Raw genomic sequence first — 17,502 nt, forward strand, 5'->3', positions numbered from 1 at the left:
GGTGTGGATAATGCTGAAAGAGAAAAAGCAAATTGAACACAGTCTGTTCAAACTCCAGTAGTGCTGCTGTATATTTTAATTGATGAACTATTTGTTAAGTACATGGTGGCAAAGTCCTCAAGAAAATAATGAATTGGATGAAATTGCACACTTCAATAAATAACAATGTTGGTTTCTTTCTGTGGTTCTTCTGTAACTCAGAAAATGGAAAAAAAAGAAATTAGTCCAAATATGTCCATTTTTATATTAGACTTAAGGGCATTGACAAATTGAATGAACTGACTTTAAATTTAAAAGAATAATTGAAATATGTTTTGGACTGATAGCAGCAAATGCATTTATGTGTGAGGTAGGTGAGTGGCATATGAGGAGCAAGGTTCTAAAGCTGCCTATTTTTTTCTCCAAATATTGCAGCTCTTAAATGGCAGGTTTCATTTAGCAAATCACTACTCCTTTTTACTGGCTGGCCTTTATACTCATGCAATAAGTTCATGGATAGGAGAAAAAGAATTATAAAAAACTGTGGTACATCTTCACAATGGAATACTATGCTGCTATTAAAAAGAAGGAACTTTTACCACTTGCAACAGTATGGATGGGACTGGAGAGCATACCCTAAGCGAAATAAGCCAGTTGGAGAAAGATAAATATCACATAATCTCACTCATATCTGGGATATAATGATCAACATAATTTGATGAACAAGAATAGATGGATCTAGAGACAAATGGTGGTGGTGGTGGGGGTGGTTAGAGAGCAACCAAAGGACTTGTATGCATGCATATTAGCATAACCAATGGACACAGACACTGGGGCTGTGGGGCCTTGCCCAGGCTGGGAAAGGATGGGGGAGGGGGTCAATTGGGGTAAAAGGAGACATATGTAAAACTTTAGACAATAAAAAAAGAGAGAGAGAAAGAAACCTTGCCTTAGTTATCCAAAAATAAGTCACCCCCTCAAGTGACCATAGAGAAATGGATAGAATTTGGGAAACTTTATTCTTCTTGGTAATCACAGGATTCTGTGCTCCCTCCAGAGTTAATCAGAACACTTCAATGTTCCTAAAGCTATTAGGGCAATTAGTTTTCACTCTGCTCACACCTCTCTGGGAAAGCACTGACAGAAATAAAAGCTGTGGAACCCAGTGGCTCTGGGGAATTTTGAATTAAAGGTTCAAGAACCAGGATCTCTAATCTCCATAGAATATACAAATGCCCCAAATTATATTGGTAAGTTAAATTTCCTTTTTTTCTTCTTCCTCTTAGTAAGTTCCATGGAAAATGTTAAGTTAAGCTCAAGATTTTAAAGTTCAATAGAGGAAGACAATATATTCTGGCACAATTGTCTCTAGTGTCACAGGGATGGAATTGACTAAAAGACATCAATAGACAAAGTCTATTTCATTTAATGTAGGTAATAGGATCTGTATCCTAATAGATAGGTAGATATAGATAGATGATAGATAGATAGATAGATAGATAGATAGATAGATAGATAGATGATACATAGATATAGTTATAGATATAGATAGATATGTATCTTAATAGATAGATAGATAGATAGGTAGATAGATAGATATTATATAAATAATGGAATAGTCCATTTAGTTTTGTGTTCAAAATCTCCTAATGAGATTTGTCCTTAGCTAATGTTGTATTAAAATTATAAAGCAATCATTTTATTAAAACTGTAAAAGTTATTTTTTAGCTTCATTCTCTTCTTAAAATGTATAGAGTATGAAGCAAATGAAATATGCCAAGAGGTATTTTATACCATTTTATATCCTCTTCAGAAAGCTTAATCATCAAAATGAAATAATTTAAATTATTAAATTCTTGTGCACATTGCTCATTCCTAGAAAGCAGATTTATTTTATAATATTTTAACTTACGTAATTATCAGTTACCACACATGATATGGACCAAAATAAGAATTTGCAAGTACAATATTTTGAAAAAGTGTTTTAAAGTTGATTTACTAAGAAAAATAAAACAAATTTAATTGCTAAATAAAACTGGAAAGTACATTGCAGTTTTATTTAAAATTTTTAGCCATTAATTTTATTCATTTCTTTGGAACTATGTAACAATTATTTTGTTAACTTTTTGGCTTATTTTTATTTGAAGCATTAGAATGAATAATTAAAAATATACATATGTATATGTTAACTGATTCATAATATTGGGGAGGAAAAATTTTTATTTTACTCTTCTAGGGGCTTTAGCTGCTTTAATAGTTAAATTTACATAAGATAGATTAACTGTTATGCCCAGATTTCAAGATTCCCAAGAAACCACATCAGGGAGCCATCCAATCCGATGCAAAAGCATAAGAATCTGTATTTCAAGTTAACTTGAGCTCTCCATCCACCAGACTCACCGACACATCGGCTAGCCAAGTGGCCAAGAGAGGCCAACCCCGCCCAGAGACCGGTTATATAGGGGGGGGTTGGAGGAAGGGAGGAGAAAGGACTGTGCTTTGCCGATTGGCCAGGCACAAGTCGATGTCCCGTTCCTGGGTGTGGCTAGCAGCTCCTTGCCCAACATGTGGCCAAGGTAAGATGGAGGACGTAGCCCTTACCCTGGGGGAAGGTGGAGGGCGTAGCCTTCGCCCTTTCATTAACATGAGTAAAACAATTTTTTAATTTTAGATTTACAAGAGTTTCATAAAAATATGAGACCCAGTGACAAGTAGGCAGTTGAGGCTTATAGGCCATCCTGAGCTAAGGACTGGAATAGGCCCTGGGGCTTCAAAGTAGGAAGGTAAGAGAAAAGTTACCTGCCAGAGAAAAGTTATCTCTTATAATGACTCTCTCTCTCTCTCTCTCTCTCTCTCTCTCTCTCTTTCTGAACCAGGCCCCCTGACTAAATTCTTTAGGTAAGCGGAAGCAAAAGTTTTTTCTTGAATTGGCTGGTCTTGATTGCCCTCAGCTCAAAATAATCCACATGTATAAGATGCACATTTTGGGATGGCATATTCTGCTCTCCTTCAATATAATTTAAAAGTTATAGTATGCGTAGAGCTTACTGAACAATACTAGAACAATTTCCTCAAAAAATCACAGTAGTAAAGTTATTTTTTAATTTATTAATTAGAGTACTGAACACTTAAATATTGATTAAATAAAAATGATAGCAAGTGAATATATTCAAATAACTATATTACATTATAAAACCAAGATATGCTTATTGTCCTAAAACTTATTGATTTTTTATATTTATATTTGTATTATATACATATACTTGTAGTTGTGCATACATAATTTTAATTTCATAAACTATATTATTTTATTTTTAATAAAAGCTATCCTTTACAGGATTTTACCTCAAAGCACTGGTAAAATGTTTTAATAAAGAGAGTATAATTTAAAGTACATTTCTTTGAAAATCAGCTGGAAAAGATATATATATATATTGTTAGGTCAGAGAGAACCCAGGATCAGATACATGCAGACTTGTGATGAGATAATGGACTCTCCCTGGCATTTCTAACAGATCAGCCTGCCAGACACAGATACTGACTCCTTCCAGAATACCTTGCTGACCCCCTGCAGCTGAAACTTTCTCAGCTGAATACCTCAGCTCATGTCCCCACCCCTCACCCAACTTCAGTATTAAAAAGCGCCCCCCTCCCTGTTGGCATGAATCCACGTGACCTGTCTTTTGGGGTACGTGGGTCTCCCGGGGACGCAGAAATAAACCTTTCCTTTCTTTCTTTCTTTTCTGTTTCACTCGACTCTTTATTTCTTACACCACTTCCTGAGCCACCTAACCTAACATATATATATATATATATATATATATATATCCCATAATGCCACTTTTATTATTAAAGCTTTATTATATATATGAACATTTTTGTCACCTACAATTAAAGATGAAATATTTCTGCTATGAGATATAAAATACAGACTAAAAACCAAAGAGTGATTATAGTGTTAAATTGTATTAAGTAACAGACTTTCAGCCATCTCCAAATGAGATTTCATGCCCCGCTTACAACTTTTATTTTCCAAATGAACACTTATGAAAGAACTAATCAAGACTATTGATAAGCCCATGTTCTTTACCTTTTTCTAAAGCAAGACCAAATTGGATGAAGAGTATTAGGTTTTACGCCGCCGCAAGGAAAAACCGTGAGTCCAAATAGAGACCAGATTAAACAGGCTTTATTGGGAGCACACGGGCGGGTTCACCAGCTCGGAGAGGGGAGCAGGAGAAGCTGCGCCAAACTGGAGCAGGGCAAGTTTTTATGCTGGCAGAAACTGGTGGCAGTGGGGGTTTTCCTGGGTCAGGTGAAACCTGCGGTCTGTCCTGCGGTTTTAGCCATTTCCAGGAGCCGTTTGTCCGGCAGGGACTTTCCACCGGGGTGGGGCAGTTTCTGGACGTCAGTGTGGTGAGGTCAGTTTCTCACTAGCCCAAGAGAGGGAGGGAGTCTTTTCACCCCCGGGGGCAGGGTGCCAGCGAATACCCGACAAAGAGTAGGGAGCCACACATCAGGGTTTTATTGCTTACTCTTTCTCTAGGAATCTAGTGGTGAATGCACGCTAATTTATTTCAATCAAAATGAATGTTCAACCAAGGTAGAATATCATGGGCCTTATTTTTAAATAGTATTAAAATCATATTGGGATATATGATAATATACATGCTCATTATTTTTAGACAAATTACTGAATAATTTTCTGTAGTGTCCAGATATACAGAATGACCGTATTGAACAAATATAACTACTTTTTGGATTTTTGAAAAAGAAAATTGCTCTAAAAATATCAGTGTAGCTAGAGATTAATCAACAGTTAAAAAAGAGACAAGGTAGCTATTGAGAAAAAAAGGAAACAAGGGAACAATTTGTCATATTCACACAAAAATACATTAAAGGCTATCCAAATGAATTTATAAGTGAATGGACAAGAATTTTCACTTATTAGCAGAACAATAAAATGACTTTCATGTCAGTAGCCTGGAAAGCCCTACTTATGCAGAAGTACTTCCTATTCTCCATCCTTTCTCAGCCTTACAATCAGAGTAATTGGGTTTTACCCCGGTACCTCTTAAGGCAAGTTCCTCTTAAATTGTGGTTAAGTTCCACCTCTTCAGAAACCTCCTGGTGACTGACAAGGGCCCTTCTTGATAGTCTTATCAACATTGGTGTTTAGTCTGCACTACACATTGTAGAACTTCAAAGTAGACTTCATTTTGAATATTCATGGTAGGTGATACACTTCTGATACCGAATATTTGAACTGGAACCTGGATTCTTTGTCCGTAGGGATCAAAGAATGAATCCACGGACAGAAAGTGGTATAGCAAAGGTGGAGATTTATTGAAGAACAAGTACAGACTTCCAAGTAGGGAGGGGGAAGAGTCCCACAGAACGAACTCCCAAGTAGGGAGGGGGGAAAAGGGTCCCACAGAACTGATTCCCATGTAGGGAGGGAGAAGAGTCCCACTGAGTTCTTTTTCCCCATGGCTTATAAAGGCTGCAGTTCCTGTGTCCTGATATCCCCTCAGATTGGTCAATATTCCCCTTCGAATTGTTTACTGTAGTGATTCCTAAGGCCCTCCTCCCTCATAGTCCTTTCATTCCTCTGGGCTTTCTTCTTTTCCATCTGAATGAAGGGCTTCCTTCTCTTTATTTTGTAACTATAGACCTTTCCTGGCTACTTCCAGTTCCCTTGTCTTATGTAAATGCAACTGTTGCTGCTCCCTTGTCTTATGGAGATGTGACTGCACCTGGCTTCCTTGTGTTATGGAAAGTACCTTCTCCCAGTCTGCAGCCCCATGCTTTTCCATGGACCCCAATTCTAAAAAAATTTCTAAGCCTGCCTATGTTCCCCTGAAATTCCTGCTTCACTTCTTTTAAAATCATTGGTTATTATTTCACTGTTGCCTTCCTCAAAATTCTCTTGTAATATTTCCTGTGAAGTTCTTTAAGTAGTACAAATACTTCTAATGATTGTATAGTTTTTACACCAAGCTTTTACCTAATTGGATTTACTTTTTTCTCCAAAATGATCTGAATTGACAGATTTTTGTTTACACCCATAACATAAATTCATCTTCAAAATTAGGAAACTTATATTTGAGGTTATTCAAAAGACTAATTCAGAAACATAAATGGTAAGTTCAAGGTTATTTTCAACATAAAAAGTTAATGACTGCATTATGAGTATTTAGTCAATGCTTTTATCAGGATGATAATTTTGAAGAGAGCATTTATTTAAAGAATATTGTTTAACCCAGAGAATCCTAGCTTTTGTTATTCATTACTATTGTTAAAAGATAAACTAGGTGTATTAAAAGTTTTAAGAGAAAAAAATCCTTTCTAATCGGCAGCACCAAATTGTAAGTGTACGCATAGAAGCTCTGGGAGAGATTTTTATAGAGAAAAGGGAATAGCAAAGGAAAGAGATTATGAATTGGCTATAGTTTAAAGTCTAGGTAGCGATTTATGATTGGTTGTCCTTGGGTTTTAATTTTATAACCTTGAGGCATTTGCATGTCTAGAGTTTGGTTTGCTTAGATAGTCTGCAACAGTATTAGAGCCATATTAGTTTAATGGCCTCCTTGTTTAATTAATTTAACACTCTATATGTAGTCCTTGGCAAATATCTTAATATCTCTAAGCTTTAGTTTTCTTGTTTCCAAAAGAAAATTGTTTCCTATTTTCAAGTAGTATTTATTTGAAATAAATTTGTACCAGACCTGCATTGTTGCAGAAGACCCCAGAAAAACCAAGTGACACTTTGAAGAAATTGAGGAACACTGTTTTAATTACACTGGCAGACTCCGGGAATAATTTCCAAATCAGAGTACTGAAACGTGCAGGGCCCTCATTTTATATCTCCCTGTGGCCTTTTTATATCTCCCTGTGGCCTTTGTCCCCCAAATATGGATTATGCTTCCGGTTCTTTTCACAGGCTTGTAAGAAGGCCCTCAGGTGTTGGGGGTCTCCAGGCCATATCTGATGGCCTGGCCTGGCGCCAGCTCTAACAACCCTCCCTCTGGGCAGTGCACTGTTCACAGGTTTATGGCCTCTGTAACAGGTCCTGCAAGACCAGTTTCTGGGAAGGAGGTAATGACTTAATTATAGGTTAGCATGCTGGTATGGATTCCAATTGCTAGACCCCAAAATATCAGGATTACATTTGAATTAGCCCTTTTTAGCCTTCTCACCCCCCCACCCCCCCCCCCTCGTCCCACAAACTTCTCTTAGCCTTGTGGTACAACAACTACTGGATGTTATGGTGAACAGGGGTGACGATCGCTCTTAGCTACTTCCGGCTGGAAAGGGGCAATGACAAAGGGGTTAGCATCTGTTTTTTCCTCTCGGAGGGGTTTGTAGGGAATTCTTCTGGTTTGTAGGACCATATGAAGTTTAAAGGCATTCCCATTCAGTTTGCAGGCAGGCAGAGGTAAGCCACGGTCTCACATATATAGAATGTTCCTGCAGGGGGGCACCAGAGGTAAGTGGTGTTTTCAGGCTTGAGGGTAGAGTTGCATAGTTCATCTGGGAGGCGACCTGTTGGATGTTGGCCCTGGGTACTGCTGAAACAAATAGGAGCAACATTAGTTATCTGCACGTTGTTCGTGACAGGTCCTATTATTTTTTCCGTTCAATACAATTCCCCTCCCTCCCCCCCCACCATGTCCATTTGGTAGTGGAGTCATAACATGCCGCAGACTGATAAGTATAGCTAACAAAAATTTGGCTTGATTGGGCTTTTCCATAGACTACCAGGTCTAGCATATTTAGGTAGTGAGTTTCTAAGCAAGGACACGTGGCAGTGGCCCCTATGGGAGGCAAGTATGTGCTAGCTAATATTATTAGTGGGATCATGTTATTCCCTCTATTTCTGTTCAGTGGGGGTCTACAACAGTGAACCGCTAGGAGAAAGAGTAATATTATGACTATTTCTGCCAGGCAGATGTAGCCAAGGATGGCATGACAAGGTGTAGTCCAACAATTCATGATGAGGCCTTTGTTCCTTGCTGTGTGGGAAACAGTAATTTTATGGTGCTTCTGTGTCCCAGCAAGAGCAGATGAGTTCTCCTCCTGGTACTAGTCTCGGGTTCTAGCGGCACACATAAAAAGACAAAATGAGAATTATTGGAAAGATAAAACCAAAGATACCAGAGCATATTACCTTTAGGAGGAGATAAGAAAGAAAGATTAGTGTTAGGGAGAATTCAGCAGGGTGTTATCTGAATTCTTTGGAGCAGGTTGATCGGCCAGGTCCGCTGTCTTCTTGAGGGAGATCGGCAGGGGGTGTTTCTGGTCAGAGGTCACCTTCCATTCAGGCTGGGCGTCACTCGACTGGTGGGCTGCCTTCACCCAGGAGTGGTGGATCCAGGTGTTCAGTCCTGCAACCTAGCTGTGGGGGTGGTTAATATGACTGGATACGGTCCCTTCCAGGTAGGCTTGAGGGGCTCCTTTTTCCAATCCTTTACCCAAACCTGGTCTGCAGGTTTATAAGGATGTACAGCTGTTCCTAGAAAGATGGGTAGTCAGTCAGTAACCCACCTGTGGACCTCAAAGACAGTTTTTCCAAGTCCTTGTAGTTGTTTCTGGATTTCTAAGTTCCTATTTCCCTCAAATCTCCCTTTGGCCGAATCAAGGGAGGGGGTCTACCATAGAGAATTTCAAAGGGAGAGAAACTTACCCTGGCCCTTGGGGCACAACATACCTACAGGAGTATAAGAGGCAAGATATCTGTCCAGGGTAAGACTGTCTCTTGGCATAGCTTAGCCATAGTCTGCTTTATAGTCCAATTCATGTGTTCTACTTTCCCTGAACTCTGAGGCCTGTAGGCTGTATGTAGGTTCCATTTAATTTCTAAAGCCTTAACTACCTGTTGTACTATTTCTGCTACAAAGGATGGGCCATTATCAGACCCTCTGGTCAGAGGCATTCCATACCGTAGAATTATATCCTTCAGCAATACCTTAGTGACTTCTCTCGCCTTTTCCGTGCAAGTGGGATATGCCTCAACCCAAACTGAAAAGGTGCAAACAAAGACCAGCAGGTATTTATTTCCTTTGCTAGGCCCTATTTCTGTAAAATCTACTTCTAAGTCCTCAAAAGGAGCTTGCCCACAGCGCTGGACTTTTATCGGTCCCACAGGACCCTGTTTGGCATTGTTCTGAGCACAGAGGAGGCAACGCTGAGAGACTGAGGCACACAAGGAGAGAAGACGGGCAATTAGGTAGTATCTGCCTAACAAAGCTTCTAGGGCAGTCTTCCCTAAATGAGTAAGTTCATGTTGCTGGAGGACTACCTTATGGGCTAACTGTTCTGGGACATAGACCCTATGATCTGGGAGTATCCACCAGCCTTCCATTGTTCTCTGGCCCCCTTCTTGCTGGGCCCATTCCTCCTCTTGAGGAGTGTATTTTGGAGGTTCAGGTAATTCGTGGGCCGACATGATCCGTAATGGTGCCACTTGTGCTTTAGCAGCCAGCTTGGCTGAGGCATCAGCATGTTGGTTTCCTTCTGATACTGAGTCTTTCCCTTTCTGGTGACCTTTGCATGGGTGACAGCTATTTCCTTGGGCTCCCAGACTGCTTTTAGTAACTTTAAAATCTCATTTTGATTTTTGATTCCTTTTCCTCCGGCCGTCAAGAGCCCCCTTTCCTTATATATGGCCCCATGGACATGCAGGGTAGCAAAGGCATAGCGTGAGTCAGTGTAGACGTTGGCACACTTATTCTTACTGAGTTCTAGGGCTCTTACTAGGTCCCAAAGTTTTCTGCCCTCTGCGCTGACCACCCTTCAGGCAGGACCCGTGCCTCAATTGTCTCAACATTTGATACCACTGCATATCCTTCTCTTCTTTTTCCTTCATCTAAGAAGCTGCTGCAGTCTGTGAACAATACCAAGTAGGGGTTAGGCAGGGACCTATCTATTAGATCTGGCCGGCTGCAATAAACCTCCTCTAGGACTTCCAGGCAATCATGCTCAGGAGCCCCCTCAGCAATGGGTAGAAAGGTGGCAGGATTAAGAGTTCTCACTACTTCTAATCTTACCCTCAGATTCTCACATAACAATCCTTGATATGGAGTCATTCTAGCATGAGTCAGCCAGTGCTGCCCCCTTGCTTCCATCAGGGTGATAACAGCATGAGTTACTTTTACATTTAAGTTTTGTCCTAAGGTAAGCTTATTCACTTCCTTGACTAACAATGCTATGGCCGAAAGGGCCCTGAGACATGGGGGCCACCCGGAGGCAACTGGGTCAATCTGTTTGGGGAGATAGGCTACTGGTCTTTGCCAGGGTCCAAACTCCTGGGTTAGAACTCCTAGGGCTACCCTGCTGTTCTCGTGAACAAAAAGATTAGTCTTGTGTCACATCTGGTAGCCCTAGTGCTGGGGCCTCAGTGAGCTTTGCCTTTATGGTGGTGAAGGCTTTCTCCTGTTCAGGACCCCAGTCGATGGGTGCCTTCTCTTCTCCTTTTAAAGCTTCATAGAGAGTGTTGGCCAGGTCTGAAAACCCTGGGATCCAAATTCGACAGAAGCCTGCCGCTCCCAGGAATTCCCAAATCTGCCGCTGGGTGCAAGGGACTGGAATGGCACATACTACCTGCTTTCTTTCAATCCCTAGCCTTCATTTCCCTTGGGTGATTCAGAAGCCTAGATACTTGACTTCTTTCTGACAAATCTGTGTTTTTTTCTTGGACACTCTGTAACCTGTTTCAGTTAACAGTCGCAGAAGGGCTCGTGTTCCCTCTCAGCACTGAGCTCCTGTGGAGCTAGCCAGTAGGAGGTCATCTACATATTGGAGTAGAACACATCCCAGGTCCTGTCCTGGGAACTTAGACCAGTTTCTGGGAAGGAGGTAATGACTTAATTATAGGTTAGCTTGCTGGCATGGATTCCAATTGCTAGCCCCCAAAATATCAGCATTACATTTGAATTAGCCCTTTTTAGCCTTCTCAGCATAGCTCAGTAGTTGAGCATCGACCTATGAACCAGGAAGTCACTGTTCGGTTCCCAGTCAAGGCTTATGCCTGGAATGCAGGCCCAATCCCCAGTGTGGAGCTTGCAGGAGGCAGCTGAAAAATGATTCTCTCTCATCATTGATGTTTCTATCTCTCTCTCCCTCTCCCTTCCTCTCTAAAATCAATAAAAATATATAAATAAATAAATCTAATAAAAGGCAAACATGCAAATTGACCGTACCTTCAATACGCCTTAAGCCACGCCCACTAGCCAATCAGAGCGACTATATGCAAATTAACCCAACCAAGATGGCGGCTGGCAGCCAAGAAGCTGGAGCGAGCAGGAGGCTTGGTTGCTCCAGTGATAGAGAAAGCCAAGCTTCCCGCCTGTCGCGGATGGCTCTGAGCTTCACTGAAGGCAACAAAGTTTCAATTATAGAAGATAAATAAACCCCAGATACTTGCTTTCAGCCGGCCATGGCCACGGAGCTGGAATGAGCAGGAGGCTTGGTTGCTCCAGTGATGGAGGAAGCTGAGCTTCCTGCCCGTCCTGGCCAGCTCTGAGCTTCACTGAAGGCAACAAAGTTAAAATTATAGATGTTAAATAAATCTCAGAATAAAAAGGGGGTGTGTCCAGCCTGAAAACAGCCATCAGCCCCTCACCCAGTCTGACCAGGCACCCCAGTGGGGACCCCTACCCTGAAGGGGGTGTGACCAGCTGCAAACAGCCATCAGCCCCTCATCCAGGCTGGCCAGGCAGCCCAGTGGGACCCCCACCCTGATCTGGGACACCATTCAGGGCAAACCAGCCAGCCCCCACCCATGCACCAGGCCTCTATCCCATATAATAAAAGGGTAATATTCAAACTGACCCTAACAGCAGAATGACTGGGAATGACTGGTCACTATGACACACACTGACCACCAGGGGACAGACGCTCAATGCAGGAGCTTCCCCCTGGTGGTCAGTGCGCTCCCAAGCTCTGCTCAGTCACAAGGTAGGCTGATGGCTGCCAGTACAGCAGTGGTGGTGGGACCCTCTCCCGCCTCCTCAGCAGCACTAAGGATATCTGACTGCAGCTTAGGCCTGCTCCCCGCTGGCAAGTGGACATTCCCCGAGAGCTCCCGGGCTGCCAGAGGGATGTCTGATTGCCAGCTTAGCCCTATCTCCTGGGGAGCGGGCCTAAGTCAGCAGGTGGCCATCCCCCGAGGGGTCCCAGACTGCGAGAGGGCACAGGCCGGGCTGAGGGACCCCCCCTCCCCGAGTGCACAAATTTTTGTGCACGGGCCTCTAGTAAATAAATAAAATTTGAAAAGTCACTAGACTTTATGTTTATCATATTGAACAAAATGGAAATTATTATGATTATTATTTTACTTATGTAAGTTCTGCTATATTCTAATGTAAAGAATCCAACTTCTTACTTGTGAATCATTACTCCTATACCTTCTTTACTGTTTTTTTTTAAATATTGCTGATCCATCCCTACTATAATTTAATATCTTTATGAGCCATAGCTACTGTTACATTTCTAGCACTATAACATTTGTCATATTGATAGATTGTCAATTAACTGACCCATTTTCAGGGTCTCAGCACTGAGGAGAAACTTAAAGCTAAAACTTTACTTGGTAAGAAATTAGTAATTTTATTTTCTCATTGCAAAACTTTGTCATATACTTGACTAGAATGTAGGTTGGTGAAAGCTGTTAAGTTTACTCACAAAATAATAATTTAAGCATTCATAGTTCATATATTAACATTAATGAATATTAACTAGAACTCAGCATTTATTGCAGTGTTTCTTTATTTAAATTAAATGGCCCGGTTCCATTCTTTTGTTGTTTGCAGAAGTTATTAGAACATTAATCAACTGAACCCTGAGGCAGTGTTAATATTTTGAAAATATTAATATTTATATTATTTTCTCCCATCTGACCCCCTTCCTCCAGATAGTTAATATATTTTCTTTAAAAAAGAAATAATATTCTTATAAGATGTTGTATTATGAACTTTATAAAATAAACTCTGGAATTTTTATTTTAAGTCAATCCGACATATAAATATGTCTTACCTCATTTTCCAGTGATTAAATGAGGAAGCATAATGGAGCTGCTTGAAAGCAGATCTGTTTAAACATTTAACTTTTATATTACTTCTGGAATATTTGAAAATTGAACTTCCCAAGTATATTTGCCATTTTATAGAACATCTTTGGGATGAATTTATGATAGCTGAACTGTTTCTGCCACCCTAGGCATTGTCTTGCTCCCTGATTTCTCACTCTCCTAGAGAATATAGCAGGGTAGAAAACCACCTAAGAAAATTGTCAAATAAAATAGAAAGTTTCTATTTCTAAAGACCTTCCTGGTGTAGAACACAGACAGGAAATCATTTTTTTAAATATATATTTAAGGATGAATATTTTTTAAAGTTCTTTATTGATGAAGTTATTACATATGTGTCCTTATCCCCACTTTACCCCCTAACCCCCCCACTCATGCCCTCACCGCCCCCGTTGTCTGTGTCCATTGGTTAGGCCTATATGCTTGCATATAAGTCCTTTGATTGTTCTGTTCCCCTTACCCCCACCTTCCCCTACCTTCCCTCTGAGGTTTGATGGTCTGATCAATGCTTCTCTGTTTCTGGATTTGTTTTTGCTCATCAGTTTATGTTGTTCATTATATTCCATAAATGAGTGAGATCATGTGATATTTATCTTTCTCTGACTGGTTTATTTCACTTAGCATAATGCTCTCCAGTTCCATCCATGCTGTTGCAAATGGTAAGAACTCCTTTTTACTGCAGCGTAGTATTCCATTGTGTAGCTGTACCACAGTTTTTTAATCCACTCATCTGCTGATGGGCACTTAGGCTGTTTCCAAATCTTACCTATGGTGATTTGTGCTGCTATGAACATAGGGGTGCAAATATCCTTTCTGATTGGTGTTTCTCGTTTCTTGGGATATATTCCTAGAAGTGGGATCACTGGGTCAAACGGGAGTTCCATTTTTAGTTTTTTGAGGAAACTCCATAATGTTCTCCAGAGTGGCTGCACCAGTCTGCATTCCCACCAGCAGTGTATGAGGGTTCCTTTTTCTCCACATACTTGCCAGCACTTGTCGTTTGTTAATTTGTTGATGATAGCCATTCTGACAGGTGTGAGATGGTACCGCATTGTCATTACCACGCAGGATATCATTATTGAGCAAATGAGCACGGATTGACTGGAAAGACGATCTGTTCATCAAGTATATGGATCATGTAAAGAAAATGAATGTACTTTTTCCCTGTTTCTATCTCTGTTTCTGTCGTAATGCAGATGCAACCATAGTTTAATGTTTAGAAAAAACTTATTCATTGAAAGTTTTATTTTTAGCATCTATGCAGAGAAGTGGGAGAGGGCCAGCTGGTTTTAACAAAATGACTAAAAGAGTTGAAAACTTAACCCAGCCAATCCTGTGTTTATTGATGTTGTCATCTAAGTACTTCTGCCCAGCTCTGTTGTACAGAAATAAATTCAAGTGCATGATTATAGCATTTCCATAATATTAAAAACAATATTTCTCCTTGAAACCTTTAGATATATAATTAAATTAAATGTATTTTGAATGAAGAAAGCTTATGAAGCCTCTTTTCCTAAGGCCTTTTTCTTTCTTCCTTCCTTTTTCACTTTATGTAAATATATTATTTAAAAGAGGTGAACATAAACATATAAATATAAAAATTATTTTTAAAAACATAAAAATTCTGTGCTTTGTTAATCTTTCTTAATTAAAAAGGTATTTATCTCTCAATCAAAAATAAATGCATTCTTCTCAAATATGGAATTGAATCATTTCCTGAATACTGTGAACTTTTCCCATAAAAAAAAAAATAAACCATTAAAATTAATGGTTTTAACCACATATAGAGGTTTATAGTAATACTAGAGGTTTGGTGCACAAAATTCATGCACAGGTGTGGTCCCTAGGCCTGGCTGGTGATCAAAGCACAAGTATCTGGCATGTAAGGGCAGGTCTGAGCTGACCTCTGGGCCCTGAGCTGCACCTGGGCCACCGGACCCCCATGTGCCCTCCTCTACCTGAGTCATGGTGCCCGAGTCCCCATGCAGAGATGCAGTGAGTCCTACTGAATGCCGCTGGGCCAGGGTGCAGCATGGGCCTCTGGGCTACCCAGCAGCACAGCACGGAAGCCAGGTGGGCAGCATGATCTCTCTCGGCTGGCCTCACAGACTGGCTCCTGTGTGAACCCACAGGGAGCCTGACCAGCCCCTGCAGTCCTGGTGGCTGCAGCAAGGCTCACCCAGAAAAGGCTGTGTGGATGTGGTGCCGGCTCCTCAGGGGCACCTGGCACCTGTGCATGGGGGTTTCCCCAGCACACGAGCCCTGGTGTCCTGGAGGAGGTAGCAGGGGGAGTGAAATCGAGTTTGGCGGATACCTTCCATTCTCACTGCACTTTCGTCCCCATCACCCCTACCCCCAGGTAACCAGCAAGAGGTTGCAACCCCCCACTCAGGTGCCGCAGGAGGTTGGTCACCACCATCCACACCTAGTTCCCCATCCCAGCCCAGGACCCGGCCCTGATTGGGCAATCAGGACCTGCTGGCTAGGGTGAGGGACCCGGGAGTTTGGCCACTGGCCCTGAGTAAGGAGCTGGCCCTGGTACCCCCTGTGAAAGGGGCCGCATCTGCCACGGCTCAGCCCCGGTTCCCTGTCCCAGTCCGGAGCCTGGCCCCAATTGGGCAGTAGGGGCCTGGAGGGACAGTGAGGTTGGCCAGCAGGCCCCATCCGGTGATTGGGGCCTGCAGGCTGGGGGCAACTCCTGCATTGAGCATCTGCCCCCTGGTGGTCAATGCATGTCATAGTGACCGGTCATTCAGGTCATTCTGTCATAATGGTAGCTTAGGCTTTTATATATCCCATGAATATGCCTATGATTTTATCAATTTATGTTAAATATACCACTAATACAATGCTTAGAACAGAAGAAAATATAAAATATGCAGAAGAGTAGGTCTCTGGTTAGGAAAAAAAATGCAGTTCAGAAGTTAGATAGCAATTGAACATCATAACGGAAATTCAGTCAGTGTCTGAGAAAATCAAATCAGGAAGTGATAAATCAAAGACCACTGTTGGGAAAGAAACACTTGACTTCCTTTCTCTCAGGCTATATATACACATCTACCAGTGTCTAATTTACCTGCAAGCATAGATTATATAGAATTCTGTCTTATTGTTAGCAATTACATCTTTATTGATTTTGTTTTATATTTAATACAAGCCATAGATTTTTATTTTTCCTATATTATTATAAGTTTTATTATATTATAGTGTGTTAATATATTTTAACCTGGTAGTAAACTCCTCTCTAACTTACTGGAGGGTCTTCCTAAGTTTAACTACATTCAAACTCATGGGCCTACAATAGGCACATGTGGCATCAAATTTATTTACAGATAAGAGACAGGAACCACAGCTTGACAGCTTGCCTCCCACTCCCCACTCCTGGGGACACTTGAAAATTCTGAAAACCTTTTTGATTGTCCTGATGGGAGGAGGAGGGATGCTACTGGCTTCCAGTGTGTAGAGGCCAGGGATGCTGCAAAATATCCCAAATGCATAGGACAAACTCCCAACAAAAAATTATTCTGCCACAAATGTAATTATATGTTGTGTGTGTGTGTGTGTGTGTGTATGTAGGGGAGAGGGGTTTTGACCTGCTAATTTTAGGGTATTAGAGGCATCTTTGGTCTTTAATTTTGAGACATCAATATTGATAACTCTACTCCCACTTCATAACAATAAAAAATGTCTCCAGATACTGCCAATTGTAATTGTAACAGATTAAGAACCACTGCCCAGATAATGGCTTAGAATATCTATATAACTTGGGGATGGGAACTTCTGCCCCAGAGGAGCCAGTGATTCTTGCAATCAACATATAGGTATAACTTTCAGAATCATTAAAGTTAAAGAGTCACTATACTAAGCTCAAAGCTATGGCTTCCTATCACATATTAACATTCCTCTCAATCCAGAAGCAATTTAATATGGAAAAGTTGCCTAAAATCAGAGTTGACATTCTTCCCTTGTCAACTTACCAGGAGAGCAGGGCCAGCAATTCCACTTCTAGGAACATATCCAAAGAAACCCAAAACACTAATTCAAAAGAATATATGCACCCCTATGTTCATTGCAGTTTATTTACAACTAGGGGCCCAGTGCACAAATTCGTACACCTTGAAAGGAACTGTGTATTCAGGGGCCAGGTGAGGGTGCAGAGGATGGGCTGAGACCCATGAGGCTGCTGTGGGCACACGGTGAGTCTCAGCCCATTCTCCTCAACCCCGCCCTGCCCCTGCTGTCAAGGCCCCCAGTTCCCTGTCTGCCAACAGCCCTGCTCCCGCTGGCACTACTCGCACCCGCTGATGGCACAGAACGATTGGGGCCAGTGCTGTCAGTGGGTGTGAACAGCGGCTGCTGGCCCCAATCACACCTCAGCAGCAGGGGGAGGTGGAAAAGCTCTGAGGGGCAACTGGGGCCGGTAGCCTCCACTCACA

General features: G+C 41.5%; 1 protein-coding gene across 1 annotated transcript in view; it reads left to right on the plus strand.

The window, feature by feature from the left end:
• MDGA2 (MAM domain containing glycosylphosphatidylinositol anchor 2) overlaps nucleotides 1–17,502 on the plus strand; it is a 339,368-nt gene that overhangs the window by 126,214 nt on the left and 195,652 nt on the right. The gene's annotated exons all lie outside the window — the stretch shown is intronic.

This window comes from Myotis yumanensis, unplaced genomic scaffold (genome assembly GCF_028538775.1).
Source record: "Myotis yumanensis isolate MYYU_CA2020_CCGP unplaced genomic scaffold, mMyoYum1.0.hap1 SCAF_1, whole genome shotgun sequence".
Taxonomy (NCBI): domain Eukaryota; kingdom Metazoa; phylum Chordata; class Mammalia; order Chiroptera; family Vespertilionidae; genus Myotis; species Myotis yumanensis.